The following is a 13,296-nucleotide window of genomic DNA, read 5'->3' on the forward strand; positions in this document are numbered from 1 at the left end:
TTGGAGAGATCATTCTCCTTGAGAGATCCAAGCTTCCTCTTCCTTGACAACACAATGTGAAGTGATTGAAGGAGTTTGACTATATGAAAGCAAGGATGAGATGGAAAGAGACGTGGAATTTGAAAGAATACAACTCACTCTTTCACTCTAAAGCACTTTTAAGAGATTTTGCAAGATTGAGAGTAAAAGCTTAGGATATTTTCCAATAAATGCTCATTAAATTTTCAATAAAATGTTTGGTGGGGTATTAAAAACTTTCCCAATATCGAACTAGACATTTTTTGTCTGTTTGCCAAAATCAGTACTTTGATTGATCGTTCAATTGATCATAAAAACTACTTTGCTATTTGACAGTGACATATTGATCGAGGGACTGATTGATCAATATATTACCATTTTTCCAGAAAAATTAAGTTGCTCAATCATTGACTAGGGGATGATCGGTCAATCAGAATTTCTTCTGACTATGCAATACAAGTATGATCGATTAGTGCATTTCCTATGATCAGTCATGCTTTATGTCCCTGACTGGCAAGATTCTTTTTGATTGGCAAGAATCTGTCTGATCGATCAATCAGGTGAGGTGATCAATCATTCCATGTAAAATTTGTTTGCCTGGGTAGAATTGATCAATCAACTAAATGGGATGATTGATCATGCTTTATAGCATGAAATGGCCATGTTCTGGATGGTGGATCAATCAACTATGGTTTATCAATCATGCTTTATATTTCCTGCCTCTACACTTCTAGATGATCAATCTTTCTAGTGTCAGTTCAACTATGTTGACATTTAAAACATGAGAATGTTTTTCTCTAAGTTCTCTCACAAGTTCTAAGTGATGTTCATGATGTTCTTAAATATATCTATATGCATTTTATGACTTGAAGCTTCAATTTCACAATTGCACTTAACCAAGGGAGTTTAAGAATACTCTCTTACATTGTCACTGAGTATGGACATTTAACTTTTACATTTGAACTCTTGTGTTCTCATTGTCTTCTTCCTTGTGGGTGCTTCTGCTAGTGATGTCCTTCAATTATGCTCGAGATCTTGTGTAGGCTTGATCGTTTTGAAGTTTTAAACCTTGAGATGCATTGACTCTTGAAGGTGAAATATCTGAATACTTGGTTTTTCAAATTGTTAGATCAATTTAGTTTTTTTATCATAAAAAATAACATAGGAGTCAACCTATGCTCAACACTTAGCCATGAATTTGAAGTGCCTCACATTCATACTCTGTGATCCACTTGTCTCATACTCTGAAATTAGAAGAATGGAAGTCTTCAACTTGAAGTTTTCAAGCAAGCTAAGTATTTGCTTTTACATTCATAGTTATTTTAGTACTTTGTTTGGTTGATTTGAGTTTTGATAAATTACTTTATCTGAGTTTTGAATTTTGATATCAAAATTCTTTGAAGAGATTATCGTATACTTTTAATTTTTATACATAGTGATGCCAATCATATTGGTAGAACCACTTAAGTATTTTTTATATTATATTATGTTGTTCCATTGATCTATCTGTCTATCAAGAGGAATATTGTGCTTGATTGAAAAGCAAGAGATCTTTGTTATATAGTCATTTGTTAACTTGCTAAGCATCTATACTTAGTGTTGTCGTATATCCCTATGTTGACAAGTGTTGTTCTTGCCATAAGATCTATGTGGGTTAGTATTTGCTATTGCCATAAGACCATGTCTGGGCAGGTGTTGTTGTTTACATAAGTCCATATGTGGGCAAGTATTGTTGTTGATGTTGCTATTGTTGTTGTTGTTGTTATTGTTGTTATTGTTATTGTTGTTTTAGTAAGTCCTTGTGTGAAAAAAAGTGTTGTTATAGGTTTTTTATTTAGAGTTTGTTAACTATAAGCCCCTAACTGTTAGGGGAAGGTGTTGTAATTGAACCTGTGTGGTTCTAATTTTTAGATGTCATTTGGCTTTACATAGTGGATCCTTTAACTCCAAGGTAAGAGATCCCTGGGAGTAGAGCCACAATCTAAGATAGTGATTGTGAACCACTTTAAATATTCGTGTTGTGGATGTGATTATGCTAGATTGATTTATAGTTCATATTTTATTAGTAAACCTATTCACCCCCAATAAGTTTACTTTGAATGAATCCTTTTCAAACTCTGTCTTAAGTCTCTTGCCAAGTGTTGATAGTTTTGTGATGAAAAATCCATAGGAACTAGTTCTTAGTTGTGTTTGTTTTCTTGTGAGTGTGGCACTCACATGTATGGGAAGGGGATCTCTACTCCTGAGTCTTACACTTCCCCTCTGCTGCACAACCTAAAGTTACACAAAGAAATATGAACATAGAAGACATGCCCAAGGAATGAATCATGAACATAGAAATCATGCCCATGGAAAACCTACAAAAAGAGAGGTTCACACCCATGCAAAGGAGACATTATTCTCAGTCATGCAAGCCATGCAAAGAGGGACGTCTTCATGCATGGATGAATCACCCACATGAGGGACCCACCACAAGCAAAATTAGCTATTCAAGATTCTCCTAAAAATCATACTCAATTAATCAAAATCAATCAAGGATAATTATCCCTACAAATCACTCAATAAAAGGGAGATAATCAAGGACAAATGAATCACTGAAGTGAAGAAGATCAAGATCCAATAATCGTAGAAGAAGAATGAAAGGAACAACCCATTGATTTGTCCAAATTTGTAAAGACACCTAGATGACACTAAGACACTTCAATGTGTGGAATTCTAGACCTTTGTATTTCCTTTTTGTGGGATTTTGAAAAACTATGTAAACCCTTGTATACTTACATCTTCACACTGATTCAATTCAACCAATTCTTTTTGTTCCTCTGTTGATGGTTTGAAGACTTGTTCTTGTGTATTGAAGTGCCTTCTCAAATCTTCCATGATTGATTAAATTTTCTCAGCTTCATCATGTTGAATTTATGGAAAAGAGAAATACTTCATTGACTTATTATAACCAGAGTACATGAACCTCTATTTATAATAGAGGAAGGTAGTAGAGTCCAATTACAATAAAATTACCTTTGTCCCAATTACACCCAAAGTCTAACTCTTAAAGATAAGTTCTAGTATAATTAAATAACTCAATATAGGTAAAAGACAAACATTACTCAAACTAGAACTCTTCTAGGACGTGACCAGAAGATAATGATGCCTTTGTGAGTCCTTATTGATCTTCCAACTACTGTTATAAGGATGCTAGCTTGTGGTAATCATGGTTGGTGGTCCTTGGGCCCATCTTGTGGGCCTTTCTTGGTCAGGTGGCCCATGTTATAATACTCATAGATATGTGGGCCTTCCTTGGTCGTGTGGGCTGGAACCCATCTTCCAACACATCATTTGGTTGCTTCACTATCACCTCCTTTATCTATCCTACACAAGGTTGAGGAAGACCATACATGAAATTTAATGGGATGACTTTCGTGATTTTCTCTTCTGAAACACTTAAAAAACATCATTTTGGATCTAGAACTTTTTGTCCTCTTACCAAGGGATGCGTTTTTCACTTATATCATCTATCGAGTAATATGTGTTGGACTTTGGGTGTGTTGATTAGCTTTGAAAAATGATACATAACTAATACAATCCAAAAAAATGATGCATATTAGATGTAATTATACAGATATTATCAGTTACGCCAATTCTTGAGGTTGATACGTAACACATTACCCACCTTGTCTACTTTTTAGAGTTGCTAATTATAGCAAGTTAAACTAAAAAGACTAAAAAAATCTTAACTAAGGTGTAGTTTTGGATAAAATTGAAAAGTCACCTACAAAATAATAATTGTCATTTTTAATTAATGTGAAAGGATATCATTTTTATGGGATACCACATTTCCCAAAACTACACCTTAGTTAAGATTTTTAGTCTAAAGGCAATAGAAGTTAAAATTATTCATAAAGCTTTTTTATTTCTTGAACATTTTTGGATATTCTAAATCATTAGAGTTCACAATGTAGCAATTCAATATCTTCTTTTACTTTTCTTTTGATTTCAAACTAGGAGTAAGTTTGTGATAGTAAGAAACTCATATAGAGATTTTCTCATCTTGAATATCATAAATTTTAAAATCATTGATGATGAGATTCATCTTGGATATAATAAATGTTTTCGCTGAATTTATTTTAAAATCCATTAATATATTTGTGTGATTTTGTGATTTGTTTGCTATGTTGTTTTGAGTCTATAGGGTAAATTCAGGCAATGAATAGTGTACAAGAAATGAGATAGAACTCATATTCTAAAATCAACAGATCTTTTTTGTAGTAAAAGAAGAAGAAAGCAACCTCATAGGAGTTTGAGATAGAGGCTAGCAAATAAAGAAGCCACAAAAATGTGATAAGTTGAAAAGCTAAAATCCCAAAATCTCATTTGATGTCTGCAAATGAAAAACTAAAGGCTCAAAAGGAACTATAGAGTATGGTGAAAGAAATGGAGCATTGGGCTAGTTTATAGAAGAATTTGGGAGAAATGTGCATGAAACCAAATGAAGGGTGGTGCATAAAAGAGATGATGAAGTCACCTTAAGTTGAGAAAGTTGGTCATGAGACCAAGAGTGTCAATTGAGCATAGTTGGTAAGAAAATTGAAAAGGAGAAAGAAGCAGTAGGGGAAGAACGAGAAAATGTAGCCCAAAAGGAGGTTATATACTCTAGACAAGGGTCTTGAAAATTAGCTTTTAGGGAACCACTTAGTAAATCTAGGTGAAAGTAGAGCCATGCTAGCTCAGCTTTAGAAGTGAAAATTGACTAACAATTTTGACCAGTGTTTTAGTCATTGTATATGGTTTTGTGAGTATGGAATTAGACATGTAGTCCCAAGATCCCTAAAATGAGAGTTGTGTTTTGATTGTGATATTACTTGAGACTACATAAGGATGCTTGAATGCATGAAAATAAAGGAGTGTAAAATTTAAGGAGTACAATTACAAGTTAATGTACATATCTTAGGGGTAGTAGAATGCAATAGCAAAAGAGAGAGCATCGCATGACGTCGGGGGAGCATCACTATAAGGGGAGCATACCTATAGTCCCCATTATAAATTTTGATGATATCAAAAGGGGGAGAAAATTTGGAGTGAACGTATAAAAATCCACACAAAGTCAACATAGCATTGAACTTTGGGGAGTCACGATGAAAGAGTTTGATTTTTTTATTTGGTATTCCTTTTATGCATTCATAACATTTGTATCACTAAAAACTTATGAGTGTCTGCTATAAAAAATGTAGGGAATGTTGGTTTTAAGAACCCCATTGAGATAATTTTTATGATAACAAACACTGAAGTTACCAATTATATGGCTTAAGTTTGTTATGTAGTTTAAAAATTCCTCAAAGAAAATTTTTGTATTCATTTTATGCACTCATAACCTATGTATCACTATAAACTTATGAGTGTTTGTCATCGTAAAAATGGAGGGAATGTTGATCGTAAGACCTCCATTGAGATAATTTTGATGATAACAAACACTCAAGTTACCAATTATATGATTTAAGTATGTTGTGTAGTTTAAAAATCCTTCAAAGGAAATTTCTAGTAGTATATCCATTTGATTGGCTATGGTCCACTTCAACTATTCATATAAAATTAGAAATATTATATTCTAGGATTCCATTAATTTATCTTGAGAAGGTTGAGTGTAGAAGAAGAAGAAGGAAGGAAATTGAAGAAGAGAGGAGAAAGAAGAGGAAGGAGAGGAAAGAGAAATCTACACAAGAGAGAGAGAATTAAGAGGAAAAGAAAGAGAAGCTTAGAGTATGTTCCTTTCTTCTCCCCTGGAAAGACTGAATTTAGACAAAGTTGCCCTTTTATATAAGTGAAATAGATGGATAGACATATAACAAAAAAATCAAGAAAAAAAATTACAATTTAGTCTTTTCACTTCTCCACTACTCCCCCTCCAGTTGGTGCATACACATCATAGACACCCAACTTGGAACAAGTATACAAAAGTGGTCTCATTGCAATCTCAAGATATCGGTCACCTGGCTTTGGGAAGAGACATATTCAAGGGATATAATCGCAGCTGATTTATTTTTCTCAAACAAAATGATAATCAATCTCAAAATGTTTTGTTCCTCTAGAAAAGACTGAATTGTAGATAATTGTTTGGTTGTCACAATGAAGTTTCATCAAGGTATATTCAAAGAGAAGTGACTTTACCCATAATATTTCACTGAATGTATGTGTCATTGCACTGGATTAGGTAACCACAATCTATTTCTTATTTCTATAGTCTAGGAACTCATTTAGTTTATTGAACTTAGAAAATTATTTGAAAGAAATCTCGAAAATCATGTGGAAAGAAACTTCATAACTCAACGAAACCCCATTAAGGTATAACTGAATTTTTTCACATTACTTTGTAACCATTGAACCAGGCGTAATCTTACTCGGTCCAATTACGATAGGACCAGACTAACGGGCCAGATCTTCCGGTTTTAAGCTAAATCTATTTTCCCTATATAAGAAACAAAAAATCATTAAACCAATGGGTCAGTTTTGGTTCTGACACCACTCATCCATGTGACTATTGGCACTTTCTGCTTCCATCCTAAAATGGTGGCTAACACAGCAACATCTATCACGCCCCATCATCAGGTTTGTAACAACCTATTTCCTAGTGTCTTACAAGTTACAATTAATTTTCAGGTTTGTTACAACCAATTTTATGAGCGCAATCAATGATTGCATTGTTTGTTAGAGCCAAAAATGCATTAACAAGAGTTATATAAAGCAGGAAAGAGTAGGGGAGACCACCGATTTGCTGGTGTCTTACAAGTTACAACCAATTTTATGAGTGCATTGAATGTCTGAATTGTTTGTTACCGTCACAAATACATAAACAAGAGTTATATAAAGCAGGAGAGAGTTAGAGCATTGAGAGTGGGGGAAAGAGAATAAAGAGTGTTTTGTCTTTCCTTTCATCTTCTTCTTCTTTTGCATACTATAAAGAAATTGCAGCAAAGAAGAGGAACAACATAGCTGTTCAAACTTGTGATCCTCTTTCTTCTAGGAGACTGGATTCCTGTACTGCAATCGATCCATTTGTAAGCCTTTTCTCATTCATTCATCTGTTTAAAATGTGCAATTCTGGTGCTCTCTCCATTGCTATTTGAATCCTCTTTGTTTTTTTTATTTAATGGTGCTTTCTTAAATATTCTCAACTCTATTTAAGTTCGTCTGCTTGCTTATCACAGGTAAACACTACTGGAGCTCTGCCAGTACTTGAGATATTGACAAGTTGAACAATCCAATTTTCAAATTGAAATGCTCAACCCAACCGGTCTAGATGCTGAACTGGTTGGGTTGAGCATTCAATTTGACAAACGTGATGGTTCAAAGTAGCAGCTGGCTGGGTTGAGCATTCAATTTGAAAGGCTTGAGTTCAAGTGGTCTACATCCCTAGATAGTTTGAAGTAGAAGTCGAGGTCAATGGTTAGCATCTCGATAGATTCATTTAGGGAGGGGATGTCTTTGAAAGTGGGCATGTCACAACTCGACCCTTGACCTCGAGACTCTTCAGGTTCGGCTTGCTCATCTCCATCTCTTCAGCCAAAGTTGATCAATCTTCATTACTTTTATTTTTTAGAGATTTGAAACCTTTGAAATTGTAATGAGGCTCCTTGATGCATTAGGTTAAGTTGAGTGAATATATCAATGGACAAGAGAACAAACAGTCCAGTTTTCTGAATTTCTTCATCCATCGAATATCATCAAGTTCAAGCAACTTACTCCACTATTATTCTCTTCAGTTGAAGATGATCAATTTTCATTGACTTCAGGGAGTCGTAGTTACTCAAACTCAAGTCCTCAAGCCACAAATTATCTCACCTACTTGATCACCAGTCATGGTCATGCGATAGAGAGCAACACTTCTTAGGGTTTTGAAACCCTTGACATCTTCCGGAGGCTCCAGTATGCAGCAAGTTAAGTTGAGAGATGATATTGATAGACAAGATAACAAAGAGTTTGACATTCTGAATTTATTCATCCCCCTCCTGATATCATCATCATCTATTGAGTCTGAGTGCTTACACTTCCACTCAAATCAAGCACAAGCTCCCCAAATCCTTTGACTTTGACAAATTTAATCCATTCTGTGAGATCGGATGAGTATCTGTCACCGGGACAAAAGAACGGACGAAACTTCTTAATCTTGTCTAGAGTATGGAGTTGTAGAAGTTGGTAGACAAAATTTGTTGTGAACTCCTTGTCAAGCCTATAACAGTGTTGTAAATCCATAGGGGTTTCCACATGTTTATCCATTGCCTAGACAAAATTGATGTCATCCCTGTACACTTCAATGGAAGAAAAGAGAGTATGTGGTGAATAATATTTTTTGGTAGCTTGCAGATATTGTCAGTCTTCTCAGTAAAGGTTCTCTTATGCAGAAAGTCCATTGACTGGTTTTTTGTTTGTTACATACTACTATTTGTGATCTGGAATAAAAAAAAAAAGTATTGTGTTAATCAATCTATTTTCTGGGCAAAAACTTGAGTTCAAGTGATCTATAACCCTGGATAGTTCAAATTAAAATTCGAGTCAAGGGTGAGCATCTCCGTAGCTTCATCCAGGGAGGGTGTTGTTGAAAGTGGGCTTGTTCCAAACTCCACCATTGTACTTAAGACTCTTCAGGTTCCATCTATTCAGCCGAAAATTATCAATCTTCATTGCTTTCATTTTTTAGGGATTTGAGACCTTTGAAAACATAATGAGGCTCCTTTATGCATCAGGTAAACTCGAGTGAAGATATCGATGGACAAGAGAACAAACAATCCAGTTTTCTGAATTTCTTCATCCATCGAATATCATCAAGTTCAAGCTACAAAACTCCTATTACAGACAATTCAATCCACCTCGAGAGATCAAATGAGTAGCTCTCACAGGGTTCGAAAAACAAATGAATATTCTGTTGGTGTTGTTTGTGATACGAAATCAATATTTTGTTACTCTCCAAATTCTCAATAAAATTGTAAAGACACGTTTTCTGTGTATAGTAATGAATCTTCTCAGGGCTGTACATTTATTCCATAACTTGTTCCCTCAACAGGATTGTTTGCTGCGTTGAAGAGATGATTCACTACTTCCTCTCACCCCCTCAACCTCTTAAGCAAAACGAGAGTTGAGTGAAAATCTGAGAGATAGCAGAAAATCAGATTGATTTTGGATCTTCAAAGAAATGAAAGCGATAATGACAAAATCGCAGAATCCAATTGCGGTTTCTGTTTGACTAGTTGGAACCGATTTCAGTTAAACTCAATTAGTTTTGATCTTGACTATGACTCTTTCCGAAAATCTACCTCGTGAACGTCTTTCTGTTGTTGTAAGTCACTACTCATCTAATCATCGTCTCGGCACGCTCAGTTCTGACTCCCACACGTTAGTCTCTTTGCTCTTCTCCCATCTATTTATATTCCGTTTCATCTTTTTTTCCCCGTTCTTCTTCTTTCTTTTCCGTTTCAGCAGTGTTTCTCCTCTCTTCCGTATTTTCCACTTCAGGGCAGTTTTTCATTTGCGAATGAGGAAGATAAACCAGCGTGCCTTCATTGGATCATGCTGGCATTTGTTTTTTGTTTCACCTTCTTAATGGGATGCATGTGATAGATCATTAAAACATTTAAATTCAAATTGTTGACTATTTATTAAAAATTATACACTATTTTTGTTTATTCATAATGGGAGCTTTGTTAATGCCCAATACTGTTTTTGTTTCTACCATTATGTTGGGATTAAGATTTTGAATTTCGGCAGAATTAATTCAGAATGGAATGGATGAGCAAGGAGGAGAGGATTTCTCTGTATTCATGATACAAATTGTCATATCATGAATGTATTTTTTATATGTATAATGTATTAGTTGATGCATATTGTATTTACGCATTAATTTTATTTATTATTTGTATTTAAGGTTTAGGGTTTAGGGTTGCGGCTCAGAATTGGGTTTTTGAAAACATGGCCTTGACCACACAAGGCAAGAAACATGGTTGTGGGAAATGAAATGAGCAGGGTTGGAATTGACCAAGGTGGGGTTTAGAGGTCATGTTTGGAGTGAGGGTTAGATTTTGGTTGAGAAAAAGGTCAAGGAAATAGAAACACATGTGGGTAAGAGTCAATTTTCTACTTTTGGAACTTTTGCAAGCTTGAGTTGGTTTTTAAAAACCTAAATATTGTTTTGAATAAGATGGAGTCGAGGGAAAGGGAAGGAAGATGAAAGTGGGATTAGATTTCTAACCTCGTTTTTTTTATAAGGTTGGGTTGTTCAATTTCTAGAAAAGAGATAAGTTCACTAACTTGTAATTTGAGTACAATGAGCATCTATTTATGTTAGAAGGTATGATGTAATTGTGGTGGCACTGATGTGATTAGTTTATGTTTCTTGTCTCTTTTTCACTCTTTTAGGGTGAAGGGCGTAATTATTTTATTATACTTTTATTCATTTGTAAATAGTGCTTCAAGGGGAGGGTTTGGACACAAGTCCATAATCTCATTCTCCTCCTGTTTTCTCCCCAACATGCTTTCTCTCCTTTTGTCCATAGCGTAATCCATGGAGTCTTGAAAATAAACATGGTATCAATGCATTGATTTTCAGTACTCACAGCTATGGTTTTCAGGATTCTAGAAACCCATTATTTTTCGTTGCTCATATTGCTGCTTCATTTTTCATCGTTGCTGGAATTTCGTTTCGATATTGTTAATCATCTCTGTTGTTGTTGTTGAAAACTTCATTTTTTTTATGTTACTTGTTCCAATGCTAGTGGACAAACTGTTGGAACCATGGTTTTCTCCTAATTGGCTCGTCTTCCTTCCAGCACTGCTCATGTTCCCCTGCTGCCTAGCATTACTATGCCATTACCAATCCTCTCTATTTGGCTTGGATGGTGCCTTTTTTTTTTCATTGGAGAGACTACCCTATTTCTTCTGCACTACTCGTTGATACGCAGAAAGCATAGGTGTTGATAACAAGGGAGAAATTATTTTTGGAGAAGCTGCTATCTCAGCAGCATAGGCAGTTGTTTTTCTTCTTCTCTTGATCGTTATCTTTTGGAGAAGAAGATGCTTTTCCATTATTTGTCATAGCATTGGTGTCTGATCTCTGAATCTCGTACCTCCATTGCTCATCCTTTGATCGGTGTCTAAAGAGATGTCTCTACTCCTCCATTGCTCGGTAGTTGATCACTTCCAACAAATCTTCCATCACTCAATAAATCGATTGTTGGCTTCTGATATCTCTACCAAACTCGTTGGACAAAATTTGTTGTCATTTTCTGTCAACATCTGTTGATCACTGGAGGCTGGCTTCTTTGCTCGGTTGGACATTAGCTGGCAAAGCGTGGTTGGTTTTATCAATGACATCTTCAATATTAATTCTGGAAACTTACTATTCTTCATATGAGAACGACCAATTGTCTATTAATGTTATTCGAGCACTGGCATTTCATATTCCATTCCAAAAATTGCTTCACCAGATAGTCAAGCACTGGTGTGTCATTCTGAAAACGTTGTTGCTTCAAAGGAAGATATCTTCGTTCAACAAGACTTGCTGAAATGTTTTTGGATCCGTTTTTGGCTGAAAAATATTGCTTGATTCATCGTATCTTCTCTTATGAGATCATGTGGAAAATGATATTCCTTCCTGGCTTTGTTGTTCATGCTCAAAATTGATCTTTTGGTATCTTCGGATCTTTGTTATTGATCTTCCGATTCATTCCATTTTTACTCTGATTGCCGAGAATATATTTGCTCTATTCGGGAAGATATCTAGTCGTTTCCAAAAATATTTGATCTTCCTCTATTCGGAAAGATCACAACAATGTGCCAATCAGTTTTCTCTCATTTTTCTTTACGATCTCTCTAATAGCATTGCTTTGTTTGGAAATATTTCATATGACTCAGCTGATTGTTATTTGGTTATTGCTGCCTACCGAGTGATATGCGTGATTTACACATTTTGAGTTGGTTATTTCTTGAGTGTCAACTTTGTCGCTGTTACAAGAGACGACAACACCAGACTCTGCCGAGTTAATCTAATTAATCTATCAGGTTTGCATACTGATTCTGTTCATGGGTTATTTCTTGAGTGTCAGCTCTGTTGCTACTGTTGAAAATGATGACACCAAACTTGGACAGGGTCAACTCGAACACGAGCCAACCTGACTCGGTCTACTTGCTCTCTTCTTGTGTTATACTGGTCTAGGTTCATATCTTCCTTATTCAAGGATGAACTCGCTACGAATTATTTCATGTGTCCTTATTACTCTTAAGGACTTCCATTATTTACCGGTTATTTGGGCATTGGCCCATTTCTCTTGCTACTATATTGTCTCTTTGATTGAGACATTCTTATTGAAGAAAAACTCCTCAATTGATTGCCTTGGGTTCATTATTTACTGATTGTTGTCATCATTGGTTATTCTAATGAAGATTTGAATTTCTTACAAAAATAAAACACATAGTGAACCCAACTTCCACACCGTATCTTCCTCATTACCCATTAGCCTTTGGCACTCTTTTCTCCTATCGTCATTTATTTGACTCTCACTTACCCTTTTGGCCAAACCTTTCAGCATTGCTTTGGTTGGTCTTTTATTTATATGGGTGTTTGAAATCTTTTTGAGATTTTTTATTAGAACCCTTGGGTCTTGAAAACAATAATATGGCAATTCCTACTTCAATTCAGACTCAAATACATCAAATAAAAAACTAGAGATTATATCAAATAAGAATTATGAAACGCCTAATAAGAAATTAAGACTGACCCGCTAAAACTCCTACATTAACCAACCTTTTGGCTTTTCTTAACAAAACTTTTCCCATTTAACCCAAAGGTGGCACCCCCCTCCCTTTCTCATGCTTGGAGTCCAAATGCCAAAAATGACCCTATTAAACTTTACTTACCCCTAGTAATCTCCTTGTTCATCTTATAATACAAACATTAAGGATTACATTGTATACACTAATGCCTTGGAGTCATTTTTATGTCTTTCAAAGAAGCTTCATTGGGAAGTTTTACTTTTTATTAGGTGTAAAATAGTATTTTATAATTGTAATTAGGGTATTACGTTTTGATGTAAGGGTACATTGCATATATATGGTTAGGAGTTTTTGCTAATAGCTTGTGAGATTTGTTAGTACATATGTACTAGCAATGGGTTGGTTCCCATCCCATGGACAAACCATTCTTCCATGTAGACCAATTTTATTTATCCTTTTCATGTTATTAGAGGAGACTAATATCACTAACAAATTTGAAATCCCTATTTACACATTTACTCCTCTCCT

Source organism: Aristolochia californica, unplaced genomic scaffold (genome assembly GCF_029961685.1).
Source record: "Aristolochia californica isolate CCGP_79_NKW_82.1479 unplaced genomic scaffold, dmAriCali1.0.hap1 SCAF_10, whole genome shotgun sequence".
NCBI classification, from domain to species: Eukaryota; Viridiplantae; Streptophyta; class Magnoliopsida; order Piperales; family Aristolochiaceae; genus Aristolochia; species Aristolochia californica.